Source organism: Ochotona princeps, chromosome 3, assembly GCF_030435755.1.
Source record: "Ochotona princeps isolate mOchPri1 chromosome 3, mOchPri1.hap1, whole genome shotgun sequence".
In the NCBI taxonomy this organism is placed as follows: Eukaryota; Metazoa; Chordata; class Mammalia; order Lagomorpha; family Ochotonidae; genus Ochotona; species Ochotona princeps.
Window position 1 is genome coordinate 109,487,044 of NC_080834.1, and position 22,848 is coordinate 109,509,891.

The following is a 22,848-nucleotide window of genomic DNA, read 5'->3' on the forward strand; positions in this document are numbered from 1 at the left end:
TGGTAAAAACCAATCTGGTGGTTTTTTTTTTTTTTTTTTTTTTTTAGTATGCTTTTTTGTATGTGTTTTTAATTTTTGCTTAAACAATTGTCAAGACTGCAATTAAAGAGAAGGCACAACACTTTTTCTCTGATTTTTTTGTTATTTGGATTTTAGGACTACTTTTTTTTTTTTTAACAAATACAAACTAAACATGAAAAAAATTCTACTTCAAAAAAAAAAAAAAGCAGTTCGAGAAAAAAACCTATCTCACAATTTAAGGTTCAGTGGTAGAAACTGTTTCACAATTGGTTGGTCATCACATATCAAAACAAAGTTACTGTTAACACCTTTTATTCAGTTATTAGCCATACTAGCAAAAATCAAACTCGTCAAATTTTCCAATGGCAATTTTTGTACACGGGAAGGTTATGAATCTCAAAGAAGAAACAATTTGGATTTTTCCTGCCTTCATAATGTTTAACAAATCCTGGATCTCAGGTTTTTGAAAACATGTAGAAAATGAGAAATATTCCAGTGAATGAAACATGCCAAATGTCAGTACTAAGAAAAACACATTCCTTTGGGGAAATGGCTATTTTTAAAAAGTCCAGTCTGTATATGCAAAGTATAAGCAAGGAAATTCAGTCTGTTTTCTTCTTTATAAATCCAATACTCCTAAAACACCATTTCACAAAATTGAAAGTGAAGGACTAAAGGGGGAAGAATGAAGGAAAGGGAGCACACACCATTAACGCACAAGTCAAGTTGTACAAACCTCAGCAGTTTACAACAGACTAGGTCATTCTCTAAGACTTGAAAGGCTGGTTGAAGAAATTCACCATTCTGCAGGCGCTAAGGGCTGCATGCTGCATGACGATCAGCGGAGGGCAATTCACTGCCTTGGAGCAAGGCCCCTGCCCCCCCTGCACCATGCCTCCCCGCGGAGGGCCTCTCACCCCACCGCCCAGCCCACCTCGAGGCCCTCCAGGTCGCCGCAGGTGGTTATCGCGATGGTCTCCGTCCCTAGCACCCTGAGCCTTCTTCTCTTCCACATTCCGTCGCACTTCACTCCTGAACATGACGAACCTGTGACTAAGGACCTTCAGAACAGGCTCAGGATCATCAAACATAAAAACCAAGATTAGGTAGCTTGCCACCGCTGTTAATGCGCAACTCCACCGCATTCCCATATGTTTGAAAGAAGTCTTTCAGTTCGGACTTGGCCACCTCATGAGGCAGGTTGCCAATGAAGAGCTGGTGACTCTCAGGGGGCCTCACAATTCTTCGGGGTTCAACAGCACCTTGCTCACCAGCTTCCCGAATTGGTCTGGGTCCCCTCTGGGCAGGAATGTTTATTCGTTGCTCTCACTCTGTGATCCCTCTGAGGCCTCTGTGGTGGAATCTGAGATTCAGGCTTAGACTCTAGACAGGCTTGTGAAGCTGGAAATTGAACAACATGAGGCGGTATCCCAGTAACTGGAACAGCTTCACTGGCCGGAAGGTTCTTTCTGGTCACAGATGCCCAAGAGAATGTCCTCAAGTCTTTCTGCACAGTCTGGGTTATGTCTGCAGGTTGGGGGAAGAACTCTCCTGCGCATGTTCAGGAGGAGTTTCCTCTAATACTGGCTCGGACTTTTCCTCTTGCACTTCAGAGGTAGGTTCTTGCTCCGGTTCTGGCTCAGGATCGGGCTCCGCTTCATGAACAGGCTCCTCTGGATGTTCTTGCAAGTCATTGCTGAAGGTCTGATCATAGAAGGTTCCTGAATCATCAGGTACCACCTCAGGTGTCTGCTGTCCTTCCTCTGGTTCCTCTACCTCTTCCTTAGATTCCTCCTGAGGCTCAGCGACAAAGCCACCGAAGACCTCATCCTGGTATCTGAAGATATCATTGTGAACGTAGAACTTCTTTGCAACAGATCCCTCAGGGGTGAGGACGTACGTCGGCGTGAATCTCCGTTGCGCCTGGTTGTTGCTGTGGAGCGGCCCCATCACCTGCACCACACCATCGTTCAGAGTAGCAGGAGCGTCAATGTGGCGAATCTTGGTGTGGCAGTTGGTGAAGTTCTGTGACATCGCTTTCCTGTGCATTTCTTTCTGTCCATAGACCGCGTCTGCTGGCTTTCCATTGGAATCCAGCCCCCCATTGGACGTAAGAACAGTTCTTCCCATAAAATCTGCGCAGCATGTCTGGGGCCTGATTCAGCTGTGTGTAGTACTGCCTCACAAACTCCAGCCCGACCAGCACGGGACCTGGCTTCTCCATAACCATTGCTTTGGTCAATTCAACCTTCAGGAGCAAAAACCTCGAACCGGCGCGGCTTAGTGGGAGAGGAAGGAGCGTTGCTCCACCGTATGAAGGAAAGCAGAAAATGCTTTCGCAACTGCGTCCCATCAGCTTTTGTTTTAATTTACGACGTTCTCCCATTATGCTAATCGGGATTGCAAGTACTTTCTATTCATCCCAGTGCTTTGGGTTCAGAATTAGTGGACAAATAAAATTATATAACTGATAGATGGTAGAATATGATGTTTTGAAATATCTTTGTTGTGGAATGGCTAATTGGGCGAATTAGCATCTGCATTAATTCACACACTTACCTTCTTGGAGAAAAGGGGGAGTACTTTAAATCCACTTTCTTTGGGATTTTCTACACAGTATATCGTTGTCAACCTTAGTCGCCACGTGGCATAACAGATCTCTTGAACTTGTTGCTCTTGCTTATCGGAAATTGTGCATACTTGAAGCAAGGGTTCCTCAATCATCAAGCCCCACTCCCAGTCTCTGGTAACCACCGTTTTATTCTCTGCTGCTACCAGTTCCCCTTTTAGATGCCACATAGGAGTGAACTCAGGTGGCACTTGTCTTTTATGTATATACATAAAGATTTATTTATTTTTACTACAAAGTCAGATATGCAGAGAGGAGGAGAGACAGAGAGGAAGATCCTCCGTCTGATGATTCACTCCCCAAGTGAACACAGCAGCCCGTGCTGTGCTGATCCGGAGCCAGGAGACGGGAACCTCCTCCAGGTCTCCCTCACGGGTACAGGGTCCCAAGGCTTCGGGCTGTCTTCGACTGCTTTCCCAGGCCACAAGCAGGGAGCTGGATGGGAAGTGGAGCTGCCGGGATTAGAACTGGCGCCCATATGGGATCCTGGGGCACGTTCAAGGTGAGGACCTTAGCTGCTAGGCCACCGTGCTGGGCCCTGCTCATTTGTTTACTGATTGATGCTTAGGTTGATTTTTAAGTTCTTTTTTCTTATCCATGAGGTCACCAAAGCCAGCCCTTATTTAAAGCCACCCTGATTTTATCTAATGCAGGGATTACCTTTTACAGAAGATGAACATTTGACAAAAAATTTCTTCTAAATCTTTTCTGACATGTGTATTAAAGTATCCTAAACAGATAAAATTGGAAGATTAGAAGATATAAATTGACATTTCCAACATTCTTATGTCAGAGCATATTAAAATAAAAGCTACAGGGAGGTAGGAGCTTCCCATATGTGATTTAACCTCCCTGACCACTCCTTGTCACAGCCCCACAGTTTGCTACACTTTGTCCAATTCTCTGTATCAGGAAGAGCGGGATGTGGAGGAAACAGACACGAAGAATGTGTGCTGACCTAAGTTCCACATCAGGCTGGAACCCAAGGTCTTCCTGATCTCAGTCCGTTCTTCAGAGCAGAAGTGTACACCCCTGGCTGTCACTTGTTGGCCTAAGACACATCTGTAGCTTTCTACTGCGCTTGGTGTGATTGGCCAAACTCTTCCAGGGGCCAGCCACCACCTGCATCATCTGATCTCTCCAGATTCACCTCTTGACACATGTTATGGCCACGTGGCACTTCCTCAACAACACCACGCCCCCGACATTACGCCCCAATCCCATGAACTCTTACCATTCTTCAACAAAACCTTATTTCTTCAGGAAACATTCCTTCCATCTTCATGATGAGGGGAGATTATTTTTTTCTTTCCTTAACTGCTCTAAGCCTGCATGTCAAATAACATTTTTGAATGGCAAATAACCTTGGATGTTAAGAGCATTTCCCTAGAAATATTTTGAGACACACCTCTCTGGAGCCCTGGAGACATCTAGGAGAGAAGAGTCTGACTTTCCCCTCCTTGGAGTGCCAGAGGAATCACATTTCTTTCCTCTACTTCCTGGAGAAGACTTGTCTATGTTTGTCTCTGTTCTCCAGAGGAATGTGGAAATGGACACCCTCCTTACTAACTTGAAGATTTCTCACTTGTGTGCCTTATTGCAAGAACAGGTAACACCCATCTCTCATGCCATTATGCCTCCTGTGTAGGAGGGACAGGGAGGAACTGATATAATGGCTGATGTATGGCATGTGTAACAAGAGCTGCCCATATCTCCAACTCTAGAGTCTTTTGTCTTTCTCCGTATATATGTGTGTAAAACTGGCAGGTTGTTTTGTTAACTTGCAGGTTGGACACGATTTACAGTTTCTGACTTACTATGGTCATAGCTCTCTATCATAGCACTGTGACCACTCAATTACATCATGCATTACAGTCAATCTTATCTTTCCTTATTGATTATTTGATTAATCTTCTAGTAGAAGAGTCACATGTCCCGTACTTTTTCCCCCAATGTGTATCTTACTCCTCAAAGGATCTCAACATTTAGTAGTCACTCTAATGTTTATTTGTTGAGTCTGGTGGGAGAGGTTAATTTGAATTTGGAGGAGGAAAGACTTCATAGAAAATAAGAATTTCAAAGTGGGTCTTAATGTGAGTGGAAAATAGCCAGGTGGAAACCAAAGGTACGCATTTCTGGCAATGAGAGTAGAGGGCTCAATGTCAGGGGTGGGGTAGTGTGGGTCTGTGTCACCAACATTTTAAGGCTTGGATGTGACCTTTGAGGGGATAGTGATAAGTGAGTTATTGTATTGGGAAATGTGGTGGGCTCCATGTAGAAAAGCAAATTCTGCAGGCTGGTGGAGATAAGAGATTGATGTATTGGCACGTAAGTACTTTCAGTGACCAAACAGAATCTGTTTCTTTTCTTTTGGGGTTGGCCAAGAACAAGAAGAATGCTGAAGTACTCTTTTGCATTCTTAAATTGAATTTATTTTATTTTTATTGGATATACAGAGAGGAGGAGAGACAGAAAAGAAAATCTTCCGTCTGCTGATTCACTCCCCAAGTGACTGAGCTGATTTAGAGCTTCTTCTGGGTCTCCCATGCTGGTGCAGTGTCCCAAGGTTTTGAGCCATTCTTGACCACTTTCCCAGGCCACAAACAGGTTGCTGGATGGCAAGCACGGCTGCCGGAACATGAACCGGTGCCAACATGGGATCCTGGTGTGTGCAAGGTGAAGACTTTAGCCACTGGGCTATCATGCTGGGCCCACTTAAGCTGAATTTAACACTGAATAATTCCAAAGCATTTTTAGAAGAAATAATCCTGTGAGCCCAAATGACATTATAACAAAAAAACTTGGAAGAAAGCATGAACTCCAGCTTCCAAGTGAGAAGGCAGAAACTGGCGAGGTTTCAGCCAACTGTGGGCTTCGCTGTTGGCTCCTCTGAGTTGGAGTTCTTCACCATCACGCTCCCCAGGCACGGTGAGACAGGTGACTGTGATGCCTCTGGATGAAGATTCAGTGTGGAGCTTAAGTTTCAACTGAATTAAAGGTGCTTTGTGTGTTTCATTTGTTCACATGTTTTATTAAAACATATAATTAGGAATTAATAAATGATCTTTTAGGGATTGTCTTCAGGTGAAATGTATAAGAAGATAAAATCTTGTCTCATAAGTATATGAGAAAAATCTTTTTCTGTACAATCATCTTCAGAAATAAGCTATACAAAAATGATCTTCAATGACAGCTCTTAGATGATGTAAAAAAATACTTTAGGGACCTCATTGATGCCTGATTTTGATTGAATTTAGTTACAATTCAAGGATTTTTGATTCATATTATAGTGCTGTTCTTTTTTGCTAAAGGGTCAGAGAGAGCTGTCTCCTGAAGGCATAGCTTTACTTTTTTATGACTTATCCATGTCTTTCCTCAACTTGTGATGTAAGTGTGCTTGGCTTGATTCTAAAGGCATTCCTCCCTTTCCGTTCCCCTCCTTCACTTTCTCTCCTGTAGTCACTGCTATTCTTAGAAGGGATTCAAACCCGGTGGAGCTGTGTGTGAAGAGAAAGCAGATAAAACCATGAATGAGGCCTGGGATGGAGCTGGATCAGCAATGATTGGGTTAGGCTGCTCGTGACCTAAACATCAGTAGTATTGGCTCGGAGGACCAGACATTTACTTCTCAGATAAATGACATGTGGGATCTAGTGTGAGAGCGTGGAGTTGTGACGAATTTTATCTTTCCAAAATGGCCATAAACAATAGCATCTGCATTTCTTAAAATATGACCTTGTCATTCCTTTTCTCCCTCCTTCCAGAAGGAAAGCTGAAACACCTGTCCTTGAACCTAAAGAACCTGTGACTTGTTAGAGTTCTGCGGGAGTGACACTCCTTACATTCCTGAGGTTAAGTCATGGAAAGTTACCTAGGATCTACTTCCTTCTCATAATGGGTCTAAACGTCATGTAATCAGGAAGCGAAGCCCACGTTGGGAAACCATATATCCCAGCCTCAACTTGCAGTTGAGGTCCCAGCCAAACAATTAGCGTCAAGCAACTCTTCCTGAGAAATTCTGAGAACTACTTTGCTGGTCAATCCTTAGATGGAGCTGTGCCCTATTAAAAGTCAGAGTATTTGAGGAGCAAGAGTGAAACAGCTTAGCTTCCGTAGTTCCTTGTTTGAGGGCTAACGCATGAGCTTAGGGCGTGAGCTTTAAATCACAGAAATGGGCACTATTTTACCATATTTTAGACATCTATCAATCATAGTTAGCTGAATTCTCTGTAAAGCGTAACAACATTTTCATTCTGTTCATTCTGGTATTTCTGGGTCCAAACTGTAGCCAGGAATCAATGACTGAACAATCTCCAAAAAAAAACTTCCTAGTAAAAAAACCACACGCAACTCCAAATCTCACTCCAAAGCTATAAAGCAAGAAGGAAATGGTTCTGTCCAGACAGATTGTATTTTTACTGCAACATAATTGGGATGGGAGGGAGTTTTAAAAGTATTCTGTGCTTCCACCTCACCCACCCACAGAGCCAGATTATGGAGAGAGCAGAATGCTCCGGGAGGTTAATACTTGTCTCTCCAGTCAATGGAGTAGACCATTTCCTTTCATTTACACAGGGTTCCTTTTCTGACCAAGCTATTTCTGGACATGTTCCCCACACTTATTGCCTTCTTTCTCCTTGGCTTCTCCCTTCTGGCATCTGTTAAGAGGTCCATGTGCAGATGGTAGCTGTAATAAGATAGCAGAGGAAGGAGTGTGAGGAATTATATCCTGGGCTGTTGACTGCACAATGGGTCTTGCAGACAGACTTTGGAAAAGGTGAGAAGCCAGAACAGAGCACGCTGAGGGAGGGTGAAGTGGGCACAGTCCTTTATGACAGCTCTACCCTGAATCTTTTGAAATGTTCCTAGGATTTCTAGATGAGTAGCTATAGGCTTCTCTGATGGGCAAGAGGGTGGGTACAGCAACCTTACCACTAAGTCTAGGCTACACATGGGCAAGAGTGAGTCCCTTAGCACTCAGGGAGGTGATGAAGGGACCCCTTCATTTCTTCCCTTCTGCACAGCAAGAGACAGACAGCTCTTCTCACTTAGAGAGTGTTAGGCTGGATGGAGTAGAAGTGACCTCATCATCCTGCTGAAGTCAAGCAGACATTCCCAATCAGGAATGTTTGTAATGCCAAATTACTCTAACCTTGTCTCTTCACAGGTCACCTGCCATGATGAGTACACATGTGCAAACCGAGCAGCTGCTACCTTCTCCTATCCACCTCTGCCAAGATGTATAAAAGCCCTTTGTGCCACGTGGGAGACCTGGAGGAAGCTCCTGGCTCCTGGCTTTGGATTGGCTCAGCTCCGGCCATTGCGGCCACTTAGGGAGTGGATCAGTAAAGGGAAGATCTTCCTCTCTGTTTCTCCTCCTCTCTGTATGTCTGCCTTTCCAGTAAAAAATAAACAAATTCTTTTTACAAAGCCCATTGCTATATACCCTGGATGGCTGTTTCCCTGATGCAGTCATCCGCCATGTGGAAGTGGTCCTGGGTCATCTCAGGCTAGAGGGCAGTCTGTCAGACTCTCCCCTGATTAATAAAACCCTTTCCCTGAACTAAAAGTCTCTCTCTTTTTCTCAGTCTCCCCTGAACCTAACAGCAGTAACAGAATTCCCTTAAATCCAATTAGATGAAAAAATTCATAAGCAACAATTTTTACCAAGCTGAGGTAAAACAATTCTTCATTTTCTTTAGGGCAAAGATAAAAAGTGCCTTAAGGGAGTGTCTCAGTGCCTTTAAAGATTCTAATCTGTTGCTCCCCCCACAAGTGCATCTCCAGTTCTGTGTGATGAGATGGAGGCTAAGCATGAGAACCCACAGACACTGTTAGATTTTCAATCGTTAAATATTCAATTATGCTCTCAGTGTTTTATTTACAAAAGCAGAGAAGCGGGCATATGAAAAGGCTTTTTCCATCATAGCGATTGGTTTAAGTTTCACAGGCACTGTTCTCTCTTGGTAGCATTTGTTTGCTATCGTAATTTAAGCTCCCACCGGCCAGCAAGGAGGACAAATGTAGAAAATGTTGAACGTTTGCTCTGGGGTTACCTGGAAACAGAAGAACATCAAATGAATTCTCTTTTTTTAACCATTCACTCCACAATCTCTAATAATAGTGCCGCCATTCACCCTACCCCTGCCGCTCTCTATTTCTACCCATACACTTACTGACTATGCTAGCTTTTAAAGAGGACCAAGGGAGATGAACTGTTATAGAGCGCATTGCATTCACACAAGCCTACTTAACGAAGATGAGCAACATGATGGATTGTTGCTATTTGCTAGACATTGTCCTAGATGGGTCAATAGTGTTTTTAGCCTCAATAGTATTGGTCCCATTTGATAAAAGCTGATTCAAAAAATATTTATTTTACTTGAAAGTCAAAGTTAGAGAAACAGGAGATCTTCTATCTGCTGGTTTACTCCTCAAAGGGCCATAATGTCCAGAGCTGAGCCGATCCAAAGGTAGGAACCAGGCTTGTCCCGGGTCTCCTAAGTGGATGCAGAGGCCCAATGCTTTGAGCTATCCTCTATTGCTTTTCCAGGTCTTTAGCAGAGAGTTGAATCTGAAGTGGAATAGCTGGGATTTGAACTGGTACCCATATGGTATGCTGGTGCCACATATGTAGCATTAGCTGGCTGTGCCACCTTGGTCCCCAGCAAGGTGAAGTTGCTGAACCAAAGTCCTGTAGTCAAAAGTTGGTGGAGTTGAGAAATAAACTCAAGACTGATTCCAGAGACTTTTTTCCAGATAGAAAGTACAGCAATTGCATTTAAAAAATCAGCCGTTAGCAAAAGAAACCACGGCACATATTACACATTCTGTTTTGTGAAATATGTATTATTTGCTTCTGCTTTTCACACCAACTTCAGGAGTAACTACCATTGATGTGGCCACATGGGACCCTCATGTGAAGTCTTACGTGCTTTGCCCTGGGCCCTATTAGGTCCCGTTGTAGCAATGCTATTTGGGCTCACAGCATCTATTGTAAGCTTAGCATTGCATTGTCAGCCAACTGAAGCCCATGCCAGCCATTGTGTCTCATTCTCCAAGAGCTTTAACAAGTCATTAGAGACAATTTGCCCACATACCCAGCAGGCATGCATTGCCTGGTATTAACACCTTTCTGTTTTCCTCTACAGCAATGCTTACAGCATGACTAATGGAAACTGGTGGATAAATACACCGGCTCCTTCACCTTAGATTTCCTTCCATAGGAGGAGGGAGCTCTGATTCTTCACAGGGAGCAACTTGACTGAGGACACCTGGTTTATTGCCTGGATTCCCTTCCTTAACTGTTCCAGATTCCTATGTCTCCTCATGCCTTCCTTTATCTAACAAGCAAATTGTATTCCACTCAAATTCCTTATCTCAATTTCTAAATATGAACATTCTGGATTGTAGTGTTATAGTCATATATGTGTTATCTGACATGCCAGTTCTCCATTGTTTAATCTCTTCTCTCTACAGTCATGGTGTTATTTGTACAAAGATACAACCTTTCCCTTATAATGTCTACATTTTTGTGTGATTTGAATTTCAGTAGGATATATCTATATTCTCAGGATTTGTTCTTCTTCCAAGCTCAAAAGCGCAGTCCTCAAAGACTTGTGTTAACAGTGTTAAGAAGGTGAAATTCAGTCCAATTCTTGTCAAAGTGTGGTCTTTGAGGCTCGATTAGATTGGATTAGTTCACTGGGTTAGAGACCTTGTGATTCTATCTTGATGGCATTATAAGAGACCACACTGATGCAGAGAGAGCTATGTCTTCCTGTGTTTGGCCATGTGATGCCTGAATGAGCACCCTCACCAGTGACCAAATCAGTGGGGCTGCCTAATCTTGGGCTTCAAACAAAGCAAAGCAAAGCAAAGCAAACCCTCTTTTTAATGTAAGTTTGATTAACTCTTTTTTTTTTTTTTTTTAAAGCAACCAAATGTTGGCTGACATGGCTGTTAGGAAAATTGACTCCTGATCTATTTCATTGGCTGTTATACCCAATTTTGGGATAGGGCTAGAGTCATGATTCAAACATGCTATGGGCTGTTATGGTGCACTTGTCTAACATTTATCAATGAATCATTCATTTTGACTTTCCGTGGTACGCTCATTGGACATTTTGTGATTTGCTTTCCCTTTAATATATGTTATTGTTGGAATTGTTTTTTTTATCTTTTGCTTTAAAAAATGATTCAACTTCTTCAATTCAGGTTTGTATTAGGATGAAATTTGGAATGAAATTCAGCTTTGTATTCCTATTAGGAAAATAGAAGGTCTTGTTAAGTTACCATGGGTGGAAATAAACTTGTTTGAGAAATACTGATCTACTTAATAGAAACTTTTTCCTTATTGTTTCAGCTGTTTTATCACATCCATCTATTTACAAGGTGAGCAACACAGACATGGGGTTTTTGTTTTTGCTTTAGAATAATTGCAATTCATTCTTTTCAACTCACTGACACAGAACTTCCACCAGGTGGCATGGATGGATGTATGAACAAGTGGCTAGGATGTATGAAGTATTTTTGTATTCATCTTAGCATCATTCTGGGCTGTCCTGTTGGAGTCTTGGCCTTGTCACTTCATCTGTGGCTGCTCTCAGAGAAGAAGGGAATATTGGTTAAGCATGAAGCATGCATCACACCCATGGTGGTGTAATAAACAACCTTTGGATAGTTGCCCGGCTCGCAGTAATTCAGCCAGCTCTGATTCACAGATACCCCTCTCCAGTTGCCTTTCTGGTCTAATACAATCCTGCTTTATTGGCAGTAGCTGATTTTTAAACAAGTAGTATCTTATGAAGGAATACTGTGCCTTAAGTTCTCCTCTCCTGGGAATTTCAGAATTTTGAGTGAAAAACACGAGGCCCAGGAGTCTTTAAAATTGAGTGATGTTAATTCTACCATTCCAGAAGAGTGGTTCTCGACCTCTGGCTATGCATTAAAGTCAGCGGGGGAACTTTTAAAGTATATTTATTCATGGGCCCTGCCCCTAGAGAGTCCAATGTAATTTGCTTGAGTGGAGCCAGTGCATTGCTTGTTTCTCAAGGTTACCCATGTGATTCTATCATGTAATCAAGGTTGGAAATCAATGCTCTATAGGAAATTGCTTAAGAAGCTCTTGGAGCTTCACAAAATCCTTCGAATGTCCTTCTGATAAGGTCATTCTTGTCCTCTGCCTCCTCACTTCTCTCCACTCTGCCAGAGTTTGTATTTACTACTTATAACTAACAGAACCTTGGTAGATGATATCAGTATCAGGATTACGATTTTTGGAATTCTTTTTGCTTTTGGAAACGTATCAATTAACCACAAGACTATTTTGCTATAGTGCATCTGGGATTTCAAAACTTGATATTTTGGATTCTACCAATATTTTCCTCTTTTCAAAAATTAATCAAGATATGTAATAGATAACTCAAACCAAAATTTCCTTTGAATATAAACAGACAGCCATGTTTCCAGTGAGTTATTGATCAGTTATCACAAACAGCCACAAGGACCTGAGAGCAATGTTAGAAAACCAGCTAAAATGTAATTCTGACAATCTCACTTACTGTCCAAGAATGCCATCCACTTCCAACCAGTGCCACCACCTCTGAAAGGCCAGGGGAGTGGTAGGAGTGGGCCAGAGAGGTAAGCAGGAAGGCCAGGGTGGGGCTGATGGAAAGGGGTACAGCTCTTGAGGAGTCTGCTATTACAGCTAACGGCAGGGGAAAAAAATCTAGGGCATTTTTTGAAAGGCTTTTCAGTCAGTGTCACATAAATCTTGGAAAGAGATATGCAACAGGTTACCTGACTTAAAAGGACAGAGACCGTGTTTTCAGGTCATTTCAACTGCACCCTGTCGACCCTTTCAGTTGAGAGTTCAGCAGTGGGGTTAGCTCAGTTCAGAAGTTAAATGCTGAATTTATAGAAATCCAGCATGGAAAGAACAAGTCAATCAACCAACTCATCTATATGTTGGCAGCAAAATACTGGGCAAATGGAGACTCTATGATGGACTATGTCAACCATTGAATTCTTCAACGACCTCATCGTGCTTAGAGTGGCGAGACTGGCAGCGATTCATAACTGGTGAACTATCAAAACCACTTAAGCAAGTATCTCAGAGCATGCCCCACATCCAGGACTTGGGGTGGGTGGCAAACTGGGTGGGGCTTCTCCCTCAATAACCCCCTTTACCTCAGATACATGAAGGAAACAATATGGAAATAATAGTCTTACCCACTTTCCTGTAGCCCTTGAACCTTTTTTTTTAATCGTAATTAACTATGTAAAGATTGTCAAAAATATAATTTAGTAAAACAATAAAAATTAAATTAAAAAAAAAAAAAACAAATCCAGCATGGTGAACAATAGGCCAAACAGAACCTTTGGGCCACCTGACTGCTGGGTGAAGCCAGGCTGAGCAGAAGGTGAGCTGTGATGGAGCCCTGCTGCCTTGGAGAGCGACTCCATAGCCATGTGGTGTCCCTGCACCTCCTCCTGCCCGCCCCGTGACACGCACAGGGGCCATTTAGGTTAGCACACTCGGGCCAGTTCTGAGCGGCTACCCTCATTCTCCAATTCCTTCTGGTCATTGTCTTTCTTTTCCTTCATCTTCATGGTGTGTAGTTCTAAATATTTCTGATTCTGTTGTCTGGGTCACTTCCCAAATGTCCACAATAAGTACAGCTGGGCCGGACTGCTATCAGAGACCAGGATGCATGGCGGGGGCCCAAGTACCTGAGACATCATCTGATGCTCTCTCAGACATATTTGCAGAAAGCTCTATTGGAAGTGGAGTGACTGGGACTTGAATTGGCACTTGGGTGGGGGATGTAGGCATTCCAAATAACTGTTGAACCTGCTATGCCACATTGTGTGTCCCTGTTAGTGGGTTCTAGCGGTAAGGGAACAGAGGGAACCTCTGGCAGCATGACTATTTCAAGTTCACTGATTTCTAATAAATTCTCTTTCATTTTATCCTGATGAGGTTCTTCTAATTCTATCATGAACTCATGCTTGTCAAAATTATCTCTAAGTCCTACTGGTTTTGAAATAGTGCTGACACTGCCTCTGTAAGCTCTGGCTGGTAACCATGTCCTACTTTAATGCTGCCACATGACTGATGTATCTGTTGTCGCAGACAGCCTGCGTGGCTCTGGCAGCAGAGCAGGTGCTCTTGTTGTTGGCCTTGAGCTTGTGCCGCCAGAACGCCGTGGCTGGCAGTGGTGGCTCTGAGCCCGGTACTTCTGCCTCTTTCAACTTTGATGCATGAAGAGCTTTTTGTCACTGCTTCTCCAGGAAGTCCTGCCTCTTCTCCTCTCCTCTCTGCCTCCCACTCAGGCTTAGTCTCCTGGGGGCTGCAGCCTCTGTTCCCATACTCACCCCCTCCCTGTTGTGAAGTTTCCCAAACCCCCAAACACTTTCTCACTATGCCCACTCTTGGGTTTTCTTAGAGTTCTGCGTATTATCTCTAAGCTACAAACATGTGGTTCCTTTAAGGTTCTGAGGCATTGATTCATTTCCTTTACTTTTGCTTGCTATTTTTACTTAAAAACAGGATGAAGTTATTTCATTTTTCTTGTGTGAATACCCTATGCAGCAGCCTTGGTCCTCTTCATGGAAATTCTGGTGTGGTTTGCTATGAGATAGTAAATTCCACTGTGTTCCTGACAGGGACTCCGAAGGAACGTGATCTGTTTCCAGAAATCAGGGGCCAGATTGCAGTAGGTCTCAACAATAGCATCAAAGGTGGCTGACAAAACAAGCTGCCAGGATTGAATGCAACCCATGGCTGAGGGTTAACAGGTATCCCTACCAGCCACCAGCCCCTGCTCCTTGGGCACAGGGGCTGAGGTAATGCTGAATATACATCTCAGAGTAGGGCTGAGTTGCCCCAGCCCTGGGCTGCAGTGGCCTGTCACCTTGCAAGGGGTGGGGTAGGGCTTGCTGTCATTCCATGGCCAGCACAGAGGAGAGCTTTCGCTGGGAGAAGAGATCTCAGATGGTGCTGGTTACCTTCTTGGAACATTGAAAACTTAGGTCAATATGCCTCCTGTAGCTCCTAATGAAAAAAAAAACACATGCCTTGAACTTGAACTCTGTCCCACACCGGTCGGCTTTTGGCACAATCAAAATCTCACACTGAGGCTGGCGTTGTAGTGTAGTGAAAGCCACTGCCTGCAATGTCAGCTTCCCATACTGACGCTGGTTTGGGTCCCGGCTGCTCTACTTGCAGTTCAGTTCCTCGGTAACGCACCTGGAAAAGCAGAATGCGGTCAAAGTGCTTGGGACCCTGCACCCACATAGGAGAACTGGGAGAAGCTCCTGCCTCCAGATAAGCTCAGCTCTGGCCTTTGTGGCCATTCAAGGAGTGAACCAGCAGGTGGAAGATCTTTCTCTTTCTGTAACTCTGATTTTCAAACAAACAATAGATATTTTTTTAAAAAAATCCCACACATCTGTGGGATAACCCTAGGGCTAATCATGAGTGCAGATGACTTGGTGGGCACAGGGAAGAGACTTGGTGTTTGTGTTCTTGGTCACTGAAAGTCACTTGTTGGCCTCAACCTTGCCTTTGTTAGCCCCGTGGCCTGAGTCTGGTCTGTGCTTTGGCCTTGACCCCTGGCCTTGGATGTTACAGCTGACACGCTGGTGGAAGCCACCTTGGCTGCTTTTCCCAGGACTCTGGGGGCTCCATGGCTTGTGGCCGCACCTGCTCATTGCTGCCTACCATTTCCTCTGGGAAGCTGCTTCCTGTCTTGCATGTGCCTAGTGCTTGTCAAACTGGCCAGATTGTAATTTCTGAGTTTGGACAATATGAATGGTTGCCATGAATGTCTATGTGAGTGAGTGTGTGTGTATTTTAGTAAAAATGTAGTGCCTGTCTCCGCAGTTTAATATGTTGTAAAACATTTACCTTTTGTTTTCTAATGGTTCCTCCCCTTTTTGCTGTTTGCACCCATTTTCTCCACATGACCCAAACAGATGAAAAAGTGAATTTATTTGATTATCTGTACGTGTTTACCATCAGTCTGAACAACTACCAGTAATTTGTATTTGTTCGTTAGCACCAAGCGTATAGACTCACAAGATTCTCTGTCACCTGCTCCCTTTCATACACACACACATACACACATCACATGTTTTTGGTGTGGTTGCTTTATCTGGGGCCAGCTGAAACGTCTGATCCAGGAATCTGTTTTGTACACGCACCATTTGTATGAACTAGCTGGCATATGGCATGAAGATGGCACAAAGGTCTGTCAGTCCCAAATGTATGTGATTTAATTGAAACAAAAGGGAAGCTTTTTCTTCTTTACATTATTAACATAAATTATTTAGAATATTGTACTAAATTGAGGAGATTCGTTTGTTAGCATGACTTACTTTGTAGGCTTACCGAAGGCTAAAGTGAGGAGAACACAGTGATCTCTGGGTGAAAATGTTGGCTGTGGGTTACTGGGAGGCTTGGTGGTTAGGCCTGGAATTCCACAACACAGGATGTGGCCAAGAACTTTGGTGCATCAGTTCGTTTCCTCTGCCTGCCAGATGCACATTCGATTTAGAATTACAGTGCTGTTTTGGATTTAAGGAGGTACTCTTTTCTTATCTCTGGAACTTGACATCCTTCATCTGTCTTATGGCTGAGACATGGTGAAATGGGCTGGAAATCAAGAGACTAGTTGGTTCCCATTTTTATCAGAGAGAGTGGCTTGGCCTCTGATTAGATAAGGAGGCTGGAATTTGCTAGCTATTCACTGAAAAATTGCCTTAAGACTCATCACAGTATCTTCCAAAGATATTCAGATGCTAGTAGCTGTCATTCCTCTAATGTCAACAAACAAAAGCAAACATACTTATGGCCAATCATTCTCTAGCTGGAAATCTAGGCTCCACAGTGGAGGCAGAGACGAACCATTCCCAGCACATCATTATGTAATATTTTTGCTCCTGCAGCTGCTAAGTCCTTATTCTCTGTCCCACATCTCTCCTCCTGGCGAATGTCTTCCTTTTCACTTTTTTTTTTCTTTTTTTCATTAGCTCCATATGTGACTGAAAATTTTCTCTTCAATTTCTACCAGTTTTCCTTTACTCCAGATCACAGTGTGGAGTGTCGTGCTGATAGACTGCAGGTAAAGAGCATAGGGGAATACCGTTAGAGGAATACAGCTGATGGAGTTGTACCTTTCTCTCGTCTCCAAATGCTTTTCTTTTTTAAAATCTTCATTAATACAAAGAGAGCAAAGTGGTTTTGTGCATTCCATAGGTACAGTTCCAAGATGAGCCCCTGTCTTTCTTTCCTGCTTCCTCTCCTGCCTCTCCTTCCTTCCGACCCGCTGTTATCATTGTTTTTTGCAAAGACAATTTTAATTCACTCCAGGTTCACAGGCCTTATTTACCACAAATAATAGAATTCAGCAAGCAGAAAATCAGAAGCCCTCAGTTCCACTGGAGTATAAACACGAGCCAGAAATGACAATCATATCCTAAAGTGACCATGTCACTCCTATACAGTTTCTTGTGTCCTACATTAGCTGCTGTGTATCAGAGATATTTGTCTTTTCCAGACTGGCTTATCTTACTAAGCATAATAATTTCTTGCTGCACCCATTTCGTTGCAAAAGACAGGATTTCATTCTGTTTTTATGGCAGAGTAGTATTTCATAATGTATATGTAAAACATCTTCTTTATCCAGTCATCAATTGATGGGCATATGGGCTGATTCCATATTTTAGCTATTGTGAATTGGGTACAAATACTCTTATATGCTGATTTTATTTCATTTGGTCTGTCAAAAATTCTTTTTTTTTTTTAAAGATTTATTTATTTCCATTACAAAGTCAGAAAGGAGGCGAGACAGAGAGGAAGATCTTCCTTCCGATGATTCACTCCCCAAGTGCACCGCAACGGCCGGTGCTGTGCCGATCCGAAGCCGGGAATCAGGAACTTCTTCCAGGTCTCCCACATGGGTGCAGGGTCCCAAAGCATTGGGCTGTCCTCGACTGCTTTCCCAGGCCACAAGCAGGGAGCTGGATGGGAAGTGGAGCTGCCGGGATTAGAATCGGCGCCCATATGGGATCCCGGGGCGTTCAAGGCGAGGACTTAAGCCGCTAGGCCATGCCGCCGGGCCCTGTCAAAAATTCTTAAGCTGATATTCTGATCTTCGGTACACCAGATTGACTGTATTTAGAGATTGGGTCTTTAACGAGATAACAACGTTACATGGGGTCACCTAGATGGATACTAATTTAATATGACTTGTGAACTTATGAAAACAAGAGATTAAAGGGACCAGCGTTGTGGCATGATGGTTTAAGTCACGGCTTCTGATGCCAGCATCCCTTAATGGACTGATGGTTTGGGCCCAGATATGCTCTCTGCTGCTTCCTGCTAATACACCTGCAAAAGCAGCTGATGACAGCCCAGGCACTTCCGTGCTTGCCACCCAAGTAAAATACCAGGATGACGATCCTGGCCTCTGGCTTTTGCCTGACCCAATCCTGGCTAATGTGGGCGTTTAAGAAGTGATCTGGCAGATGGAAGATGTCTTTCTGTCTGTCTCTGTTGCTCTGCCTTATAAGTAAATAGTTAATTGAATGAACAAATAGCTAATTCAGAAGAAAGAACATTCACAGAAAAGGGACCATTTCAATGCACAGCCCGTGCCACAGAGCTCAACAGCTCTGACAAACTCCTTCTGTAGCTAAAAACTGGTGGCTGAATCCATCAGTAAGGAGCCAGTAGTCAGGGAAATGTTACACAAGGGTTCTTCAGAAAGCTAGTGGGAAGATGAAAATGAAAAGTTTATGCAGACGCAAAACATTTTGAGATCCATGCTTGCATTCAAAAAATTCATGGGTGATGTATCATTTTGCTTGTTTTTATAGGAACAGGGTTTATTATTATTATTATTATTTTGAAAAGTAGACTGACAGGGAGAGACATGGCCTGCAGCAGCCGAGGCCATGAGCTAGGACCTCCATGTGGGTGTCAGGGGACAGAGTGCTTATGCCACCATCTGCTCCTTTCCCACCTGTGTTAGCAGGAAGCTAAATTGGAAGCAGAGCACTCAAGCCGATACGGTGATATGGGAAGATGATATTGCAAGCAACAGCTTTTTTTTTTTTTTTTTTTTTTTTTTTTTGCAAAAAAAATCTTTTTATCCTACATCCCATCTGGTTCTTGTGCACACCCCGGGGTTCTGTGGTTTAGCGCAGCCCAACTTGCCCTTGGACCTGGCCACATGTGTATGTCCAGCCTGGGTTGTTCTCTGCCCTTGTTCCTATGCTCACCAATGGGAGGTAGAGCCTAGTAGGGGCACAGTTTCTCTACCAGGCATGCTCCCAGTCCCAGGTCTTGTGCCTTCCAGGGGATGTTATGGTCCGGTGTGACATGACTCACACCCAGACCTGGCACTTATCAGCTGGTATTGTGGCTTGCCTTAGCTGACCTACATCCATTCTGGCTCTCTCCCATGCAGTGAGCTTGCTAGCCTAACCCAACCTGGCCTGCCCCCAGACTCATCTCCCATGTTCACTGCCCACCCACAGCCTCAGTTCACACTAGTTGGTGGCGTAGTCTAGCCTAGGACGGTGAGGCCCACACACTTCCCTGGCTCTTGTGCATGCCTGTGGGTGCTGTGGCTTGTGCACAGCCAGGCCTGTCTGTAGGCCTGGCTCACACAGATGTTGATGAGTGCTGCTGACTTGCCTGGCCTTTCCTGGACTGAACCAACCCTGACTCTTGTGTTCCTCAGCAGGAGCTGCGGTTTAGCAGGGGAATCGTGCAAGTGTCCCTGTAAGCACTGCTCCCAGCCCTGGATCTCATGTGTGCTGGTGAATACAGCAGCCTTATTTGGCGTGGTCTTTCCTTAGTCCTGGCCTTTGCATGTGCCTGGCCCAACCTAGTCTCCTCACAGTTCCAGCTACCATGAGTCTCATGTAGGTTCCTGTTAGATGAGTTCTGTAGTCCAGCCTGGTTTGGCGTGTCACCATTCCAAGGTCTCCTCACAAAGAGGCAGATGCTTCTGTCCCAGAGAGGCAAGCCCACAACTGCTCTATAGAATCTGCCCCAAGATTCAGTTCACTTGTGTTGAAGAGAATCTGCTGTGGCCCATCCTTTACTCTGACACTTCCTGGAAGGTACTGCAATGTAGCCAGCCAAGGTATTCTTCTCAGCCCCGGCTTTGCATGAGGCAGAGGGCAGAAGGTGATGCTATTTGGTCCAGTTCAAGTCCCCCGTGTAGTTGGATGCCGTGGCCTGACCAAGGCATACACTCTGGTTTCCCCTGCCCTAAACCACTTTATCTTAGCTCCCTTGCCTACATATGAGTGCAGTGGCCTGAGCTGTGGAAGCCCTCAGAAGTCATTCCTCGACTGTCAAACATGCCCTCAGCTGCTCCCACCCCAATGCTCAACTATGCTGGCATACTGGTATAGTTAATACAAATTTAGCATTAGCCAGGCCCAGCTATTTGCTGCTTTTCTCCTAGCATAATACTTACCTAGATACAAGATAACCTGGACAGTTGCCTACAGCTGGGGGTCTCAGGGATGGATGGGAAGGGGACAATATATCTTGTGAAAATACTGTGCATGACTGCTGGTCAGAGCTGGGATTGGGGTAAGCCAGGCTGAGACAGGCTGTAGCGTCTGCCAGCAAATGCTGAGACTGGGCCATCACAGACTGGGCTGCAGCACCTGCTGGCATGTGCACAACTTGAGGATGGAGGGGGCATGGTTGGGAGACTTTGGGGACTCCCCTGCTGGGATGCTGCTTTCACTGGTGGGTGTGAGAGCTCAGACTCAGGCATACTGGTCTGGGCAGGGCTGCAGGGACCCTCAGTGGCATGTGGGCTGGGTTTGGGGGAAGGCCAGGTTGCGGCACCTGCTTGTGCAAAAGAGAGCCAGAATGGGTGCAGGTGGGTTGGACTACCTACAACACCTGCTGACAAGTGCTGGGACTGGATGTGAGTCATGTCAAGCTGGACTACAATATTTCCTGGCATGTGCAAGATCCAGGTTTGGCAGCAGGCTTTGTAGGGGAACTGTGGGTGCTTGCTTGCTGGATTGTAGCTCCTGAAGGCAAGTATGAGAGCTGGGTGCAGGCCAGGGTAGAAAAGGTGACAGCATCCTTCAGCATGCATGTGGGCCAGGTCTAGGGGCAAGTACATCTGAGCTAAACAACAGTACTCCAGGGTGTGCACAAGAGCCAGATTGGATGTATGATACGATAGAGTAGGCTACAGCACAAGCCAGGGCGTGCTGAAACTGGGGCTGGTGAACATCTGGTGGAGGTTATTGGCAGTCATCTCAAGTTGACCACAGTGCTAGCTGATGTGTGTGAGAACTGGGCCTGTGGTGGGATGGGCTTGGCTATACTACCCATCAATTCATATGAGAGGTGGAGCTGAGGGCAGAACTGACCAGGCAGCTGCATCTACTGGTATGTGTTTGGGCTGGTGCAGGTGACAGACAATGCCTGACATGTACTGTTTGGCACACAGAAGAGTCCAGTCTGAGGTTACCCTAGAAGAGGTTTCTTGGGGGACTCCCCAGCTAGATCTCTGGACTCAAACTCAGGCCACAGGGAAAATCACAGGATGTGTGATCCAACCTTAGAGTGTGTGCATCAGGGGCTGGGCCTCCTCAGTTGCCTGTGCAGTGGACAACATGCCCACATGCACACGTGAGACATGAGAGTCAGCTCAACTAGGCCTGCAGGGGATGTCAGCTAACCCATCAGAGGATGGACAGCAGAGCAGGTCGGACAACTCTTCTGGCCAAGCTCTGCAGCTTGTTCCTGGGTCTGTGGATGCAATGAAGTGGACTTGGTCAGCCACAGACTTTGGAAAGATCTCAGCTTCTGGAGCAACACATCCAACATCTCAGAACTATCACAACCACTCATAAACACCTTGTAACATTCTTCCTCAGACTGGGGTCTCTAACATGTCATCAAATGACTGTCCCCTATCCCTGGGTGCTGATGTAATTTGACAGCAAGGAGTAGCTGCCTCCCCTTCCGCCAGTGTGGACACAGGAAAACAAAAAACTGAAACATTTGCCCGAGCCATCTATCTCCACACCTTACCCCTCCCCACATGAATGTCCCTCCCTCTCAACTATGTAAGCAATACCAAAAACAATATTAAGACGTAAAACAGGGTATACTGTGCATGGATTTAAAAATATTTTTATACCAAGCTTATCTTTTAATTCCATTTTTAGTGAACCGTTTGAATTCCCCTCAGAGATGGGTGATTCCAGAAAAACGCCGCCTCAGGCACCCAGGCCAAGAAGGTTCCCAGGTGGTAGCGGGCTGAGGCTGTCGCAGACCTAAGTTGTGCTACAGTGTCGATATATTCTGGCAGCCAGCTTTGATTTCATCTCCTTTGAAAGCTTTGCCTTTTATGTCCAGTTAATAGAAGGCATTGAGCGAAAAGCACCATTCAGGCCTTGACTTTTTGTCTAATGTGAATCCTTTACACTTTTTCACCGAGAGCTTTTAGGGGTAGTTATTAATTACACACATTATAGATTATGCAATCAATATGCCTGAATTCCTCTAAATTATCCCATAATGTGATCACAGAGTAACTCAGTTAACAAGGCAGAAATAACTTTTAAATGAAGTCTAATTGCCACCCTACCCACCAGATGTCAGTTTTTGAATGCGGGTCACAGATCAAAAGGCATTTGTCGCAGTTGCTGGGGAGGAGAGGGTGGTTGGTGCAGAAGGTTCTGCAGTCATGGTACGTGGCTTCCTGGGGAGTATGTTTGGGACTGGAGCGGAGTGGCAGCAACTTCATCTTCCTTTGAACAGTGCTGAGTAGATGACAGTGTGTGTGTGTGTGTGTGTGTGTGCGCGCGCACAGGCACATGAGTGTACGTGCTTGCCATCATTGTGTGTCTTGGGGCTGCAGAACCCATGCTAAGCGCTCTACATGCTGTGCTGGACTCAGTGTCCCATGGAAGGGATGTTGTTTTGTGGGGGATTGATGCAGATGTGGAGCATCTGCCCAAGGGGTTGGTCATTAACGTCTCTACACCATTCCCCCATTCCTGTCCCTTCCCACCTTCCTCAGCAATAGGGTCGTATGCAGAACATCACGCAATGCAGGGGCTCTCAGTTCAATCTGAAGCCAGAAGGGGAAAATCTGCCTCTGTGTTATTATTTCAGAAATACATCCAGCTGCTGA

The 22,848-nt window shown here is 44.7% G+C and overlaps 1 pseudogene; it reads right to left on the reverse strand.

Moving 5' to 3' along the window:
• Nucleotides 1-874: 874 nt before the first annotated feature.
• LOC101522365 (ras GTPase-activating protein-binding protein 1-like) lies at nucleotides 875-2,327 on the reverse strand (annotated as a pseudogene).
• Nucleotides 2,328-22,848: the final 20,521 nt, after the last annotated feature.